Genomic DNA, 17186 nt, shown 5'->3' on the forward strand with positions numbered 1-17186 from the left:
TTTACTCAGATAAGGGAAATTCAGGAAAAGCCCCTCTATGTATCCACTGTTTTCCCAGATGCCTTCAGTTTGAAGCAATCAGCATAACAATGTGGCATTTTAGGGGGTGATAGCTCCTGGGTTCATTCAAAATATTAGCAACATGCTTGGCTGCTTAACCCCCTCATCACAATACTCAAGAAGGTATTGTGGATATTATTCCTTAACTGGAACAAAATCTTAGTCAATGAGCAATTTCGTAGGGTGGTGCAAAACTACTTTTTATTTTTCCCATAAGGGCAGGCTTGGATAGAGATCCAGGCATCTCTTTTTCTCTCTGGTATTCCTCTCTTTCCCTTTTTTGTCCTCTCTGCCCTCCCTGCAAGCCTGGTACCACCCTGACAGCTGACATGTGTGGTCCTGGAACCTTGTTCCTGGTTCCATCCTAGAGGAGTGGGCAGAGATGGGGACTTACCTACTCTAGGGGTCTTGGGTCTTTCAGATTCACCAAGGTGAGAATCTGCAGGCAGACAAACCTTTTTTCATGACCTCTCCTAACCTGACTTTGCCTCATTATCATGCTAAAATTTCTTTTCTACTAGGGTTGGAGGGGAAAGAACAAAAGTAGGGTGTCCTACAGAACACCAGACAGATCCCTCTAATTATTTATAAGCCTCAGTTGATTCATATTTGCAAAATGACTCTGGAAATTTTCAAATGGTTTATTAAATTTTCCATCCTCATACTGAGCATGTCCTATCTGGAAAGCCTGTGTTGGATGCCAATGGAACATGAAAGGTGACCAGGAGAAGCTCCAAGTCCCATGGGGAAACAAGCTCATCCAGGACTAACAAAGCACAAGTGCCCAGTGCCCATCTCAACAAAACCACAGTGGCTCTCAGAGACAGGTCAGACTGCTTGAATCACACGTAGCACACTCTGAATGTCTCTCCATAAGGCCTTCTGACTGCAGATTTAGTGCCTTTCAGCTTCCAGGGATGTCAGCCGAACTCTCAAAACCCCACACCGGATAAAATTCTATTTTCTCCATGAAAAAGCATGTGGGTAGCCACTTGCTGCTTGAACTCCCTGAAGGATGTGTTTGGGAGGGAGGATCAGGAGGGTCTCCCAACACCCTCCCCCTTCTGGGTTAGCACCGGAACCCTATTTCCTGCATTCCTGGGGTGACAGTCCCCTGCTTGCTTTCCAGTACCTCCCAGAGAACTCCTGCACAAGTGCTGTCCTGAACTTCCCCACGGGGACCCACAGCCTTCTTCTTACCCTCTCTAAGTAGTATGACCATTTTCCCCTATGCTGCGACTGGGGCTCAAAAGATGCTCCTCCAAATTGGAGGCCTCAAAAGCAGCCTCAGAAGCAAAAGTTTCTCTCTGATCTTCTCCTGCCTCCTGTCTCTGGCCCCCAAGGCTAGCCACAGAAACTAGAGTCTCTCTTCCCCAAGGCAGGTCTTAGAAACCAGAACTCCTTTTCCCCAAAGCCAGCCATCAAACCCCAAAATATTACTCTAACTTCCTCCCTTTTTCTGTGTAAAACATGGCTGTAAAGAAATCATCTGACCAGGCCAGGTGCAGTGGCTCATGCCTATAATCCCAGCAGCTAGTGAGGTGGAGGCAGGTGGATTGTTTGAGCCCAGTAGTTCTAGATGAGCCTAGGCAACATGGCGAAACCTCCTCTCTACAGAAAATTTAAAACTTAGCCAGGTGCAGTAGTGCATGCTCTGTGGTCCCAGCCACTGGAGATGCTGGGGCAGAAGGATCAGCTGAGTCTGGGAGGTCAAAGCTGCAGTGAGCCAGGATCACATCACTGCACTCCAGCGTGGGCAACAGAATGACCCTGTCTTAAGAAAAAAAAAGAAATAAATAAAAAGAAATTATCTAACCTACTTTGTTTGATAGTAGGTCACAAGATCCCCATTCCACAGAGAGTCTTGCCCCGTACCCAGAAGGCAGGAATGCTACACAGAGAGGCCAAGAAGAAAATATACAGACAGGCCTTGCTGCATTTCCCCACTCGGCCTATTAGCATTAGAGTTTTGTCCAATCACAGTTCTGCATGACCACTCATACTTTTCTGAACCTAAGCATAAAAATGGACAGCTTCCTCTGTATCTTCGGGGTCTTCATTCTGAAGGTTCCTCCATCACATAAAATTATGATCAAATAGGTTTGTATGCTTTTTGGCCTGTTAGTCTGGCTTTTGTCAGTGATTCTCAGTGAACCTTCAGATAGCAAAAAGAACGTTTTTCTCTTGGCCCCTGCACCTCTAGGAAAGACTGCAGGCTGCAATCGCCTTCACAATCGCTGCCATCTGCAGCGGCTTCAAGTGGGCTATGACCTGTGTCAGGCCACTCCATTCTCAGGGTACTGGACCTACATCCCAAACACTGATGTCTCTCCTTGCCATCCCTCACAGGACAGGCCCATGCTGAAGATGCCCTGGGCCATGTCCCCCTGGTACCACATTTGGGGGCCCACGTCCCAGAGTCAGAGGCATTTTGAACCGTAGCAACTCCATCTTGAATAGGAGCTAGGTACAATGAGGCTGAAACCTACTGGGCTGCATTCCAGACAATTAAGTATCCTAAGTTACAGGATGAGACAGGAGATTGGTACAAGATACAGGTCATAAAGATCTTCTGATAAAACAGTTTGCAGTAAAGAAACTGGCCAAAATCCACCAAAACCAAGATAGCCACAAGCATGACCTCTGGTCATCCTCATGTCTACACTTCCCCCAGTGCCACAACACTTTACAAATGCCATGGCAACGTCAGGAAGTTACTCTATATGGTTTTTAAAGGGGAGACATGAATAGTCCACCCCTTGTTTAGCATATATAATCAAGAAATAACCATAAAAATGGGCAACCAGTAGCCCTTGGGGCTGCTCTGCCTCTGGAGTAGCCCTTATTTATTCCTTCACTTCTTTACAAACTTCCTTTCACTTTAGTCTATGGATCCACCCTGAATTCTTTCTTGGGCGAGATCCAAGAACTCTCTCTTGGGGTTTGTATCAGGACCCCTTTCCGGTAACACCTGGGTTGAGTGTGGACCCCAGCCAATGCAAAGCTCTCTCCTCTCCCCACCTGCCACCAACAGGCCCCTCTATTTTTGCTCTTCTAGCAAAGCTTCTCCCAGCAGAGGCTCAGCTTCAGCCTGCTGCTCTCCCGGCTTCATCATGTAGCAGGACGAGCCACAGACAAGAACCCCTCAGACACCGAGTTGTAGAAAAGGAAAGGGCGGCCGGGCGCGGTGGCTCAAGCCTGTAATCCCAGCACTTTGGGAGGCCGAGACGGGCGGATCACGAGGTCAGGAGATCGAGACCATCCTGGCTAACACCGTGAAACCCCGTCTCTACTAAAAAATACAAAAAACTAGCCGGGCGAGGTGGCGGGCGCCTGTAGTCCCAGCTACTCGGGAGGCTGAGGCAGGAGAATGGCGTAAACCCGGGAGGCGGAGCTTGCAGTGAGCTGAGATCCGGCCACTGCACTCCAGCCCGGACGACAGAGTGAGACTCCGTCTCAAAAAAAAAAAAAAAAAAAAAAAAAAAAAAAAAAAAAGGAAAGGGCTTTATTCAGCTGGGAGCATCGGCAGACTCACGTCTCCAAAACCCGAGTTCCCTGAGTGAGCAATTCCTGTCCCTTTTAAGGGCTCACAACTCTAAGGGGGATCTGCGTGAAAGCGTTGTGGTCGATTGAGCAAGCAGCAGGTAAGTGGCTGGGGGCTGCATGCACCAATAATCAGAATGGAACAGGACAGGATTTTCACGATGCTTGTCCATACAATGTCTGGAATCTATAGATAACACAAGCAGTTAGGTCGGGGGCTGATTTATTTTTTTTATTTTTATTTTTTGAGATGGAATTTCACTCTTGTTGCCCAGGCTGGAGTGCAATAGTGCAATCTCGGCTCACCGCAACCTCCGCCTCCAGGGTTCAAGCAATTCTCCTGCTTCAGCCTCCCGAGTAGCTGGGATTACAGGCATGTGCCACCACCCCAGCTAATTTTGTATTTTTAGTAGAGACGGGGTGTCTCCATGTTGGTCAGGCTGGTCTTGAACCCCTGACCTCATGATCTGCAAGCCTTGGCCTCCCAAAGTGCTGAGATTACAGGCATGAGCCACCACGCTCGGCCAAGTCGGGGATTGATTTTTAACTACCAGGCCCAATGCATGGTGCTGGGCTATCTGCCTGTGGATTCCATTTCTCCCTTTTAGTTTTTACTTCTTCTTTCTTTGGAGGCAGAAATTGGGCATAAGACAATATGAGGGGTGGTATCCTCCCCTAATCAGGGCACTCTTGCCTTCATCAAGTCTTTTTATTGTGAGCAGCGAGGCAGCCCACCTCCTCCACAGCCAGCAGCACTGGGCACGCACCCTCCCCACTGCCAAAGAGGAAGAGGAAGATCTGCTCCACAGACGCAGCTTCCAAGGAAGAGCCCAGGAGGAGGTTGGCGTGGTTGTCAGCTAACCTGCTCCTGCAAAAGTAGAAACGAAGCTGAAAAAGGCAGCAGAGAAGGATAAACCTTCGGACAAAAAAGTGCAAACAGGCCGGGTGCAGTGGCTCAAGCCTGTAATCCCAGCACTTTGGGAGGCCGAGACGGGCGGATCACGAGGTCAGGAGATCGAGACCATCCTGGCTAACATGGTGAAACCCCGTCTGTACTAAAAAAAATACAAAACACTAGCCGGGCGAGGTGGCGGGCGCCTGTAGTCCCAGCTACTCGGGAGGCTGAGGCAGGAGAATGGCGTAAACCCGGGAGGCGGAGCTTGCAGTGAGCTGAGATCCAGCCACTGCACTCCATCCAGCCTGGGCGACAGAGCGAGACTCCATCTCAAAAAAAAAAAAAAAAAAAAAAAAAAAAGTGCAAACAAAAGGGGAAAGGGGAGCAAAGGGAAAACAGGCCTAAGTGGCTAACTAGGAAACTAAAGAAGATTTACCTGCAGAAAATGGAGAAACTAAAATGATTTCTCTCCAGCTGAAGAAGCTGGAGAGAAAGAAGGCAAGTCTGATTAAATCACATACCGTGTTTTATCAGTGGTCCCCGTCTCCCTTTTTGTACAATCGAGATAAATATTTTCATCAACTATTTCGTAAATGCAAGTTTACAAAATAATAGTGGTTTTTTTCTGAGACAGGGTCTCACTCTGATGCCCAGACTGGAGTGCAGTGGCGCCATTTCAGCTCACTGCACTCTGCCTCCCAGGCTCAAGCCATCCTCCCACCTCAGCCTCCTGGGTAGCTGGGACCACAGATGCATGCCACAATACCTGGCTACTTTTTTGTATTTTTTGTAGAGACAGAGTCTCACTTTGTTGCCCAGGCTGGTCTTAAACTCCTGAGCTCAAGAGATATGCCTGCCTTGACATCTCAAAGCACCGGGATTACAGGTGTAAGCCACCATGGCCGGCCTAGAAACATTTTTAAGAAGGAGGGAATCACACCTAATCCCATTTTTTAAGTGTAAATGCTTTTTTAAAAAGGTGAAACCATTTGCTGCTTGTTTATTTTTTGGTACAACCAGAAAATAGAGTGGGCTATTGGATTATGGGAGGCTTTGACTGTCTTGGGTGTCAGCTTAACATTCCACAGACAGAGGGGTTAGTTTTTATATCCTATAATACAAAGCATACTAAATGGCAATATGGAGTCACAGTCCTGCATTTAATGTCCTGAGCATTTAAAATTACTTCTATTCCCACGTTGTTGTTAATTTTTTTTTTTTTTTTTTTTTTTTTTTTTTTTTTTTTTGAGATGGAGTCTCGCTCTGTCACTCAGGCTGGAGTATAATGGCATGATCTCGGCTCACTGCCACCTCCGCCTCCTGGGTTCAAGCAATTCTCCTGCCTCAGCTTCCCAAGTAACTGGGATTACAGGGTATCTGCCATCATGCCCGGCTAATTTTTTGCATTTTTGTAGAGACAGGGTTTCACCATGTTGGCTAGGCTGGTCTTGAACTCCTGACCTCAGGTGATCTGCCCTCCTCGGCCTCCCAAAATACTGGGATTACAGACGTGAGACACCACGCTGGGCCTACCCATATTGTTTTTTAGCAGAATTGTTTCCTAAAGAAATCCACTTGATCATGGCACTCCCTGAGAATTGTGTGCACTCTGTAACATCCTTGGTCGTGGTAGTCCTATTTTCCTAGTAACTTTGTTAATGTGCTGTGAAAGATCGAAAATGTGAGTATGTGGTATATTTGCTGTTCAGTTGTGTATTGGTGGGATGTATGTAACAGCTTATCCACATGTGCAGATACTGGTACTTGATAGCCTCTTAAGGAAAATTTGCCTCCAAATGTTAAGCTGGAAAGTCACTGGAATAACTTTTAAAAAGAATTACAATACATGGCTTTTTAGATTTTCAGTACATATAAGAACTGTGTGCAAACTGCTATGTCTGTGTACTAAGCCTCAACACAACCAATAAAATCTCAATTATGAAAGAGTGTTTTGAAGCACCTGGAAAAAAACCAAGCAAACAAATCTCCTTATTGTGACCATTTCACACTTGGGAGGACGAGGCACAGAGACACTGCCTATTGGCTGTTTGCTCAGGGACAGACCTGCTGGACGCCTTGCTTGGGGTCTGAGGGCAAAAAGAGTAAATCCTGGTTTGGGACACTGGCTCCTCTGAGAAGAAACCCCACTAGAGCTGTGAGCTTTAGGCAGCTCCTGGCACCCGGCATTCCCCTCCAGCCCAGCCAGCAGGCCTGGACCCAGGAGCAAGCACTCACAAGCACGCAGCACCGGAAGCTGCTTGCAGCCTCCCAGGAGACCTTTCAGGCTGAGCTGTTTTTGAAGAGAGGAGAGCCTGAGGAAGAAGAGGTCACAGGGCTTTTTGTAGGGAAAAGCATAACCACACATTTAACTACCGATGATGCTTTCCCATTAGCTCAGGCTGGCCAGCTCTCCCTGGTCCCCAGCCTTTGCACCAATCACATAAGGCTGGTTGGCCTGGAGCACGGGCAGGGAGAGTTTCTTCCCAGTGCAGCAGTGAGATCCAGACGTGGGAGCAGATGCACATTCTCAGGGTGGCCAGTCCCGAGGCCTTGGCAGGGACCACTGCAGCTGCCCATCTCCAGCAAGGCCATCAAAAGGCAGTGAGGCGTGGGAGCCAGCCCTCAGAGGGGCCACCACAGGACTCGCCAGACTACCATCAGGCCTTGGCAGGAAGAGAAAATGTTTTTGCTCTTATAGAGGGTGCAGAGAAAGGCAGCATGTCCGAGCAGGCCAACTACTGCCAGTCTTCAGGGGGTGTGGAACAAAGCCCTTTTTTCTCCGGGTCCACGGACACTCTGCCAGGCCGGACCATTGGTTAGTTCTTTCCCAGTTCCCTTGGCACCAGGAGATGAGGCAGTCAGAGCTGCCCAGGGCTCATTGAGGAGAGGCCCTGAATGGGCACATCCAGGGGGCCCAGGCCAGCTGACACTACCTCGCAATCAGAGCCTCCCGGCTTAGAGTGATGCACGGGCTTTGCATTCAAAGAGACCTGCATTCACCAACTAGGCTACATAAGCCCTCTGAACCTCAGAATCCTCTCATTTAAAATAACAGGGATGGGGTATGTTGTTAATAAAAAAAAAAAGGCAAGGTGCAGAATACAAGCATAGCATGCCACCAATCAAGGAGGCAGGAGACAGAGAGACATAACATTTACACACATTTACTTGTGTGTGCATAAAACATAAAATGTCTCAGAAAAGATAAACAAAAAATGGGCTTTTGGGTTCCCTCTAAGAAGAAAAATTGGGTGGCTGAAGAAGGAAAGGGGGGGGCCGGGCACGGTGGCTCAAGCCTGTAATCCCAGCACTTTGGGATGCCGAGACAGGCAGATCGCGAGGTCAGGAGATCGAGACCATCCTGGCTAACATGGTGAAACCCCGTCTCTACTAAAAAATGCAAAAAACTAGCCGGGCGAGGTGGCGGACACCTGTAGTCCCAGCTACTCGGGAGGCTGAGGCCGGAGAATGGCGTGAACCCGGGAGGCAGAGCTTGCAGTGAGCCAGGATCCGGCCACTACACTCCAGCCTGGGCGACAGAGCGAGACTCCGTCTCAAAAAAAAAAAAAGGAAAGGGGGAAGGAGGAAGACTTTTTATTATTTTATTTTTTATTTATTTTTATTTATTTATTTATTTATTTTATTTTTTTGGAGACAGAGTCTTACTCTGTTGCCCAGGCTGGAGTGCAATGGCACAATCTGGGCTCACTGCAACCACCACCTCCTGGGTTCAAGCGATCCTCATGCCTCAGCCTCAAGTAGCTGGGATTATAGGCACCCACCACCACACCCAGCTAATTTTTGCATTTTTAGTAGAGATGGGGTTTCACCATGCTGACCAGATTGGTCTTAAACTCCTGACCTCAAGTGATCTACCTGCCTTCGCCTCCCAAAGTGCTAGGATTACAGGCATGAGCCACCATGCCAGGCCAGAGGAAGACTTTTTCAGAGAGTACCTTTTGGAGCTTTAAATTTTTGATTTTTTTTCTGGTTAAAAAAAAAAATTTGTTTTTTGTTGTTGTTGTTTTTTAAAAACAGGGTCTCACTATGTTGCCTAGGCTAGTCTCAAACTCCTGGTCTCAAACGATCCTCCCACATCAGCCTCCCTACTTGTTGGGATTACAGGTGTGAGTGTGAATTGTTTAAATTACTATATATATATATATATATATATTTTTTTTTTTTTTTTTTTTTTTTTGAGGCGGAGTCTCACTCTGTCGCCCGGACTGGAGTGCAGTGGCCAGATCTCAGCTCACTGCAAGCTCCGCCTCCTGGGTTTACGCCATTCTCCTGCCTCAGCCTCCCGAGTAGCTGGGACTACAGGCGCCCGCCACCTCGCCCGGCTAGTTTTTTGTATTTTTTAGTAGAGACAGGGTTTCACCATGTTAGCCAGGATGGTCTCGATCTCCTGACCTCGTGATCCGCCCGTCTCGGCCTCCCAAAGTGCTGGGATTACAGGCTTGAGCCACCGCGCCCGGCCAAATTACTATATATTTAAAATAAGATTTCAATGAAGAAAAACAAAGGTAACAGTGAAGACCTACCTGGATTGCTGTGAGAATAAAATGAGTTAACATAGATGACAGCAGGGCACCCTGCATGCAGGCCCTCAGGAAGTGGTGTAGAGCCTTAGGGGTTACAGGTCCAGATGGTTTGGGTTTTTGTCTCCGCCCAAATCTCATGTGGAATTGTAATCACCAATGTTGGAGGTGGGGCCTGGTGGGAGGTGACTGATCATGGGAGCAGATTTCCTCCTTGCTGTTCTCATGATAGTGAGTTCTCATAAGATCTGATGCTTTAACTGTGTGTGGCACTTCTCTGTTCACTCTCTCTCTCTCCTGCCACCATGAGTAGAAGGTACCTTGCTTCCCCTTCGCCTTCCGTCATGACTGTACGTTTCCTGAGGCCTCCCCAGCCATGTTTCCTGTACAGCCTATGGACCCATGAGCCAATTAAACCTCTTTTCTTTAAAAATTACCCAGTTTCAGATCTTTCTTTATAGCAGTGGGAGAACAGACTAATACACAGGGAGTGCATGCACTGGCTCATGCTGCTGAGCGAGGAAAGGTACAGAGCAGGCACAGTGGATCCTGCAGTGCAGATGGGACCCCGAGGTCCAGAAGGAATCTGCCCAAGGTCATGCAGATAGAAGTGATAAAGGATGCATCTAGGAATCCTATTCCTAGGGCTGAGAACATTTGTAGAAACTAGAAAAACTATTAGGATCTTTGGAGACCTGAGTGCCGGTGAAAATCAGACTCTCTCAGGATAATGAGACTTTCAAGGCCGGCCTTCAGAAGAGCAAAGGATGCGGGTCTTGACTGATCAGGGCAGGGACTTTGGACTGGGGCCTGAGGCAGTGATTGGATCTCAGAACCTAGCCTCCCGCTGGAACAGATCAACCCCAAGAGGCCTATCTGCCAAGGGAACACATGTTCCTGGTCTGTGGTTTCTCCTCCCAGCCCCAAGCTGGAGATGAATCCCTTTTCAAAATTCACCCAGCCTCTCACCTCCCAGCAGACTTCTCCTTCACTAATATTGCATGCCACTCTGTGCTAAGCATTCAGCCAGGTCATGGGGACACCAAGAGGTCTAAGGCACCCCTCAGAGCTTCTAGTTTAATCAGAAGATGTGTCAGGCAGATTTGGATAATAATCCTGAAAGACAAAACCCTGAATGTTGAAATCTTAAAAGATCAAAATCCATAAAGTCTAAAATCCTGAAAATCACTATCACAGGATCGTGTTAGGTGGAACTACTGCCTTGTTATTGTCTTTATTTGGAAATGAAGCACAGTTCAAGGAGATGTGTATGGGTTCTCAGTTCACAAAGTGTGGATTTGTGAGCTTAATTTGGTTCTGTGAAAATAGAAATGCACTTAGTTGCAATGGGCAGGCAATAACCAGACTTTCAAATGAACAGCATATACTTAAAACATTTGTAGACCAGAACCACTTTACAAATGCAAATGTAGCAAACGTTTTGAAGATGATAGAAGTGAAACTGCTGGCAAAAAAATGCAAGAAATCTCCTCTACCAAATTATTCAATCATGTAAGACTTCTGCCCCTTCACACATGGTGCCATGCTTGCCTTCAAAAACTGCCCTTCATCAGGGAATAAAAAGAATCTAACAAGCTCAGCAACCTCTGAACCAAAGACGCTTGCTGATACTGAGGCTTCTCCAATGTTACAAAACACATTAAATGGTGAGCTAGTCTTTTTTTTTTTTTTTTTTTTTTTTGAGACAGGGTCTCGCTCTGTCACCTATGCTGGAGTGCACTGGTATGATCATGGCTCGCTACAGCCTCAACTTCCCAGGCTCCAATGATCCTCCCACCTCAGCCTCCTGAGTAGCTGGGACCACAGGTATATGCCACTACACCTGGCTGATTTTTGTATTTTTTGTAGAGAAAGAGTTTTTGCCATGTTGCCCAGGCTGGTCTCAAACCCCTGGGCTCAAGCAGTCCTCCTGCCTTGGCCTCCCAAAGTGCTGGGATTAAGGCATGAGCCACTGCACTGCACTCAGCCAAACTATTCTTGATTAGGGGTTTGACTGTCAAAGAAGATAGAATTTTTATGTTTATCACTAACTCTAATACTAAAAAATTACTTGCATATAGTTCACTGTGGCAAATAAATGGGGCTTTCAAAACTGTCACTCCTTTTTTTTTTTTAAATCAACTATATACAATTCATGCCCCTATTGGGTCTGAAAACTCTAGAACTTATCCACTTGTTTATGTATTAATGACTGAAAAAAGTGGTGCAATTTATAAAAGTTTATTTGAAGATTTGATAAACTATGCAGAAGAAAATGGATTTCAACTGAATATCCAAACCGTAATGACAGATTTGGAATTAGGTGTGATCAAGGTTACAAGGTAACTTTCCAATAAAGTTTGTTTTTCTCTATTCAGTCCAACGCATTTGGTGGAAAACTCAGATGAGTGGACAGGCCAAGCAATGTGGCAAAAACAATAACTTCAGTTTAAAAAGGCATCATTTGTCTACATTGATGTTCCTTCCAGCTGATGACATTCCAAGAGTGTTTGATGAATTAAAGGCTTATTTACCTGAAGAAGCTAACGAAGTCACTGAATTGTTGGAAAATAATTATGTGCCTGGTAGAACAATAAGACACTTAGGCAACAATGCTGCTCTTCAATCACTAGTATTGTTTCCACCAAATTTGTGGCCCCTAAATTGGGGCATGCAGAATGGATTTCTCCATACCCAAAACAACATACAAGGCCAGGCACGGTGGCTCACACCTATAATCCCAATTCTTTGGGAGGCTGAGGCAGGCAGATCACCTGAGCTCAGGAGTTCGAGACCAGCCTGGCCAACATGGCAAAATCCTGTCTAGACACACACACAACACAAAAATTAGCCAGGCATGGTGGTGTGGGCCCGTAGTCCCAGCTACTTGAGAGGCTGATGAAGGAGAATTGCTTGAGTCCAGGAGGTTGCAGTGAACCAAAATTGTGCCATTGCACTTCAGCCTGGGCGACAGAGCAAGACTCTGTCTAAAAACAAACAAACAACAACAAACATAGAAGCATGGCACAGAAGACAGAAGATGGGAAATTTTAATAGGGAATGCTCATGTCAGCGTATATTGAGCCACAAGATTTTCAAAAAGAGCAGTGCTACCTGGAAAATGAAGGTGGGGACAGAACCTGAATCCTGTTCCCTTTCTTTCCTCCCCAGACAACATGAGCTTCATCTCTCATTCCACCACCTTCTCCACCAACTACTAGTCCCTGGGTTCTGTCAACCAGCCACAGTGTCTGGCTCACAAGCAGCATGGCCAGTGTCTATGCAGGTGCTGGGGGTTATGCTCCTGGATCTTCATGTCCTGCTCTACCAGCTTCCAAGGAGACTGGGAGTCCAAGGACCTGGACGCAGGGATGGCCAAGGGTCTGGCGGGAATGGGGGGCAACCAGAGCAGAAAGGAAACATGCAAGGCCTGAATGACTTCCTGGTCTCCTACCTGGACAGAGTGAGGAGCCTACAGACCAAGAATCAGAGGCTCAAGAGCAAAATCTGGAAACACCTGGTGAAGAAGGGACCCCAGGTCAGAGACTAGGGGCATTACTTCAAGACCATCAAGAACCTAAGGTCTCAGATAATTCTGTGGACAATGCCTGCATCATTTTTCTTTTTTGTTTTTTGTTTTTTTCTGAGACGGAGTCTTGCTCTGCCGCCCAGGCTGGAGTGCAGTGGCCTGATCTCAGCTCACTGCAAGCTCCGCCTCCCGGGTTTTATGCCATTCTCCTGCCTCAGCCTCCCGAGTAGCTGGGACTACAGGCGCCCGCCTCGACGCCCGGCTAGTTTTTTTTTTTTTTTTTTTTGAGACGGAGTCTTGCTCTGCCACCCAGGCTGGAGTGCAGTGGCCGGATCTCAGCTCACTGCAAGCTCCGCCTCCCGAGTTTACGCCATTCTCCTGCCTCAGCCTCCCGAGTAGCTGGGACTACAGGCACCCGCCACCTCGCCCGGCTAGTTTTTTTTTTTTTTTTTTTTTGTATTTTTAAGTAGAGACGGGGTTTCACCGTATTAGCCAGGATGGTCTCGATCTCCTGACCTCGTGATCCGCCCGTCTCGGCCTCCCAAAGTGCTGGGATTACAGGCTTGAGCCACCGCGCCCGGCCGCCTGCATCATTTTTCATGTTGAAAATGCCCTTCTTATTGCTGATGACTTTAGAGCCAGAGTATGAGACAGAGCTGGCCATGCGCCAGTCTGTGGAGAGTGACATCCATGAGATCTGCAAGTTCGTTTATGTCACTTGGCTGCAGCCAGAGACAGAGATCAAGGCTCTCAAGGAGGAGCTGCTCTTCATGAAGAACCATGAGGAGGAAGTAAAAGACCTACAAGCCCAGATTGCCAGCTGTGGGTTAATCATGGAGGTAGATGCCCCCAGATCTCAGGACATCAGCAAGATCAGGGCAGACATCCAGTCCCAGTATGACAAGCTGCCTCAGAAGAACCGAGAGGAGCTAGACAAGTACTGGTCCCAGCAGATTGAGGAGGGCACCAGAGTGGTCACCACTCAGTCTGCTTAGATGTTAAATGTCATCTTAGCAGTCCATGGAGCTGTTAAGATGATGCTCATGGAGCTGAGACATACACTTCAGTCCTTAGAGATCGACCTGGACTCAGTATCTGAAGGCCAGCTTGGAGAACAGCCTGAGGGTGGTGGAGGTTCGCTACACTATGCAGATGGAGCAGCTCAATGGTGTCCTGCTGCACTTGGAGTCAGAGTTGGCACAGACCCAGACAGAGGGGCAGCACCAGGCCCAGGAGTACGAGGCCCTGATGAACATCAAGGTCAAGCTGGAGACAGATCACCACCTACCACTGCCTGCTGGAAGACAGGGAGGACTTTATTCTCAGTGATGCCCTGGACAGCAGCAACTCCAAACAAACCATCCAAAAGACCACCAGGCTGGTGGATGGCAAAGTGGGGTCTGAGACCAACGACACCAGGCTGGTGGATGGCAAAGTGGGGTCTGAGACCAACGACACCAGGCTGGTGGATGGCAAAGTGGGGTCTGAGACCAACGACACCAAAGTTCTGAGGCACTGAGCCAGCAGAAGCAGGGTACCTTTTGGGAAGCAGGAGTTCAATAAAAATTTCAGAGGTCATTGGTCTGAAAAAAAAAGAAAGAAAACAAAGATGAATATATTCTCCAAGGACAGCCATGTCCTAAAAGAAAAAAAGCAACTCTTCATTGTGATATAAGACTTCAAAAGATAGTTAATGATTGTGAAAGTCAACCAATGCATCTGCCCATAATCTATCCCTACAACACACCTTCATATGTTGAATTATCTTCTTAGTTTGTTTTGTTCATTTTTTTACTTTTTTCTTTTAAATTTTTTTATTTTTAAGGTTTTTTAAATTGGCACACAATAATTGTACATATTTATAGGGTACATAGTGATGCTGTGATACATACACTGTATTGTAATCAGATCAGGGTAATTAGCATATCTATCATCTCAAACATTTATCATATCTTTGTATTGAAAACATTCCAAGTTCTCCTTCTAGCTATTTGAAACTATATAATATATATTGTTGTTAGCTATAGTCATTCTACAGTGATATGGAATAGTAGAATTTATTCCTCCTATCTTGCTGTGATTTTGTATCCTTTAACAAATCCCTCCCTACCACTCCTTTCCCCTTACCCTTTCTAGCCTCTGTTTTACTTTTTATTTCTAGGAGACCAACTTTTTTTTATTTTAGCTTCCACATATGAGTGAGAATATGCAGTATCTAACTCTGTTTCTAGCTTACTTCATTTAACATAATGCCTTCCAGTTCTATCCAAATTGCCAACAAATGACAGGAATTCATTCTTTTTTATGATTGAGTGGTATTCCACTATGTACATATACCACATTTTCTTTATCCACTAATCTGTTGTTGGATACCTAAGTTGATTCCATATCTGGGCTATTGTGAATAATACTGCAATAAGCGTGAGGGTGCAGGTGTCTCTTCTATATACCAATTTCCTATCCTTTGGATAAACGTACAGTAGTGAAATCACTGGATCATATATATGATAGTTCCTTTTTTTTTTTTTTTTTGAGACAGAGTCTTGCCCTGTCACTGCAGTGACACAATCTCGGCTCACTGGAACCTCCACCTTCTGGGCTCAAGTGATCCTCCTGCCTCAATGTCCCAAGTAGCTGGGATTACAGATGCCTGCCACCACAGCTAGCTACTTTTTGTATTTTTGGTAGGAACAGGGCTTCATCATGTCACCCAGGCTGGTCTTGAACTCCTGAGCTGAGAGGATCCGCCTATCTCAGCTTCCCTAAGTGCTGGGATTATAGGCATGAGCCACCATGCCAAGCCCTATATAATAGGTCTATTTATAGTTTTTTGAGATACCTCCACACTATTCTCCATAGTGGTTGTACTTGTTTACATTCCCACCCACAGTGTATAAGAATTCCCTTTTCTCAGTATTGTCACCAGCATTTGTTATTTTTTGTTTTTTTGATCATAGTCATCCTAACTGGGGTGAGATGATACCTTATATGGTTTTGATTTGCATAAACCTGATGATTGGTGGTGTTAAGCATTTTTTCATATGTATATATATAGTGTATATATATATAGTATGTGTGTATATATGTAGTTTGTTTTTGAGATGGAATTTTGCTCCTGTTGCCCAGGCTGGAGTGCAGTGGTGCGATCTCGGCTCACCGCAATCTCCGCCTCCCACGTTCAAGCGATTCTCCTGCCTCAGCCTCCCGAGTAGCTGGGATTTCAGGCATGCGTCACCATGCCCAGCTAATTTTGTATTTTTAGTAGAGATGGGGTTTCTTTATGTTGGTCAGGCTGGTCTCGAACTCCCGACCTCAGGTGATTCACCCACCTTAGCCTCCCAAAGTGCTGGGATTACAGGCGTGAGCCACCACACCCGCTTTTTTTCATATATTTGTTGACCATTTGTATGTCTTATTTTGAGAAAAGTCTGTTCAGATCATTTGCCCGTTTTTTAGTCAGATTGGTTTTTTGCTATTGTTAGAGTTCCTTGTATATACTGAATATTAATCCCCTGTCAGATGAAAAGTTTGCAAATATTTACTCCCATTCTTCTGCAGGATATCCTTTCACTCTGTTGATTGTTTCCTTTGCTGTGCAGATGCTTTTCCATTTGATATAATCCCATTTGTTTATTTTTACTTTTGTTGCCTGTGCTTTTGAAGTCTTCTTGTTAATAAAATCTTTTCCTCAAACAATATCCTAAAGCATTTCCCTTATGTTTCCCTCTAGTTGTGTTAACTACAGGGTCTTACCCTCTAGTTTTGGGTCTTACCTTTAGGTCTTTGATCTATTTTGAGTTTATTTGTGTATAGGGCAACAGAAGGGGATCTGGTTTTATCCTTCTTCATATGGATATTCAGTTTTCCTATTTTATTTAGGAAATAAATTTATTTATTTATTTATTTTTTTTTTTGAGACGGAGTCTCGCTTTGTCGCCCAGGCTGGAGTGCTGTGGCCAGATCTCAGCTCACTGCAAGCTCCGCCTCCCGGGCACGCCATTCTCCTGCCTCAGCCTCCCGAGTAGCTGGGACTACAGGCGCCCGCCACCTCGCCCGGCTAATTTTTCATATTTTTTAGTAGAGACGGGGTTTCACCGTGTTAGCCAGGATGGTCTCGATCTCCTGACCTCGTGATCCGCCCGTCTCGGCCTCCCAAAGTGCTGGGATTACAGGCTTGAGCCACCGCGCCCGGCCCGGAAATAAATTTATTTAATAATAAATAAATTTAACCGTTTATTGAAGAGGCTGTCCTTTCTCTAATGTGTATTCTCAGTGACTTTGTCAAAAATCAGTTGGCTATAGACATGTGGATTAATTACTGGGTTCTCTATTCTGTTCTATTGGTCTGTGCTTCTGTTTTTATGCCAGCACCATGCTGTTTTGGTTACTACAGCTTCATGGTATATTTTGAAGTCTGGTAGTATGATGCCCCCACCTTTGTTCTTTTGTCTGTTTGGGGTCTGATATAGTTTAGCTATGTGTCCCCACCCAAATCTCATGCAAAATTGTAATCCCCATGGGTCAGGGACGGGACCTAGGGAAGGTGATTAGATCATGGGGGTGGATTTCCCCCTTGCTGTTCTCATGGTAGTAAGTTCTCATGAGATCTGATGGTCTA

At 46.1% G+C, this 17186-nt stretch overlaps 2 pseudogenes; both read left to right on the top strand.

Moving 5' to 3' along the window:
- Window positions 1-802: 802 nt before the first annotated feature.
- Window positions 803-5615, top strand: LOC104674366 (annotated as a pseudogene).
- A 7561-nt stretch (window positions 5616-13176) lies between these two features.
- Window positions 13177-14087, top strand: LOC104674365 (annotated as a pseudogene).
- Window positions 14088-17186: the final 3099 nt, after the last annotated feature.

This window comes from Rhinopithecus roxellana, chromosome 5, assembly GCF_007565055.1.
Source record: "Rhinopithecus roxellana isolate Shanxi Qingling chromosome 5, ASM756505v1, whole genome shotgun sequence".
In the NCBI taxonomy this organism is placed as follows: Eukaryota; Metazoa; Chordata; class Mammalia; order Primates; family Cercopithecidae; genus Rhinopithecus; species Rhinopithecus roxellana.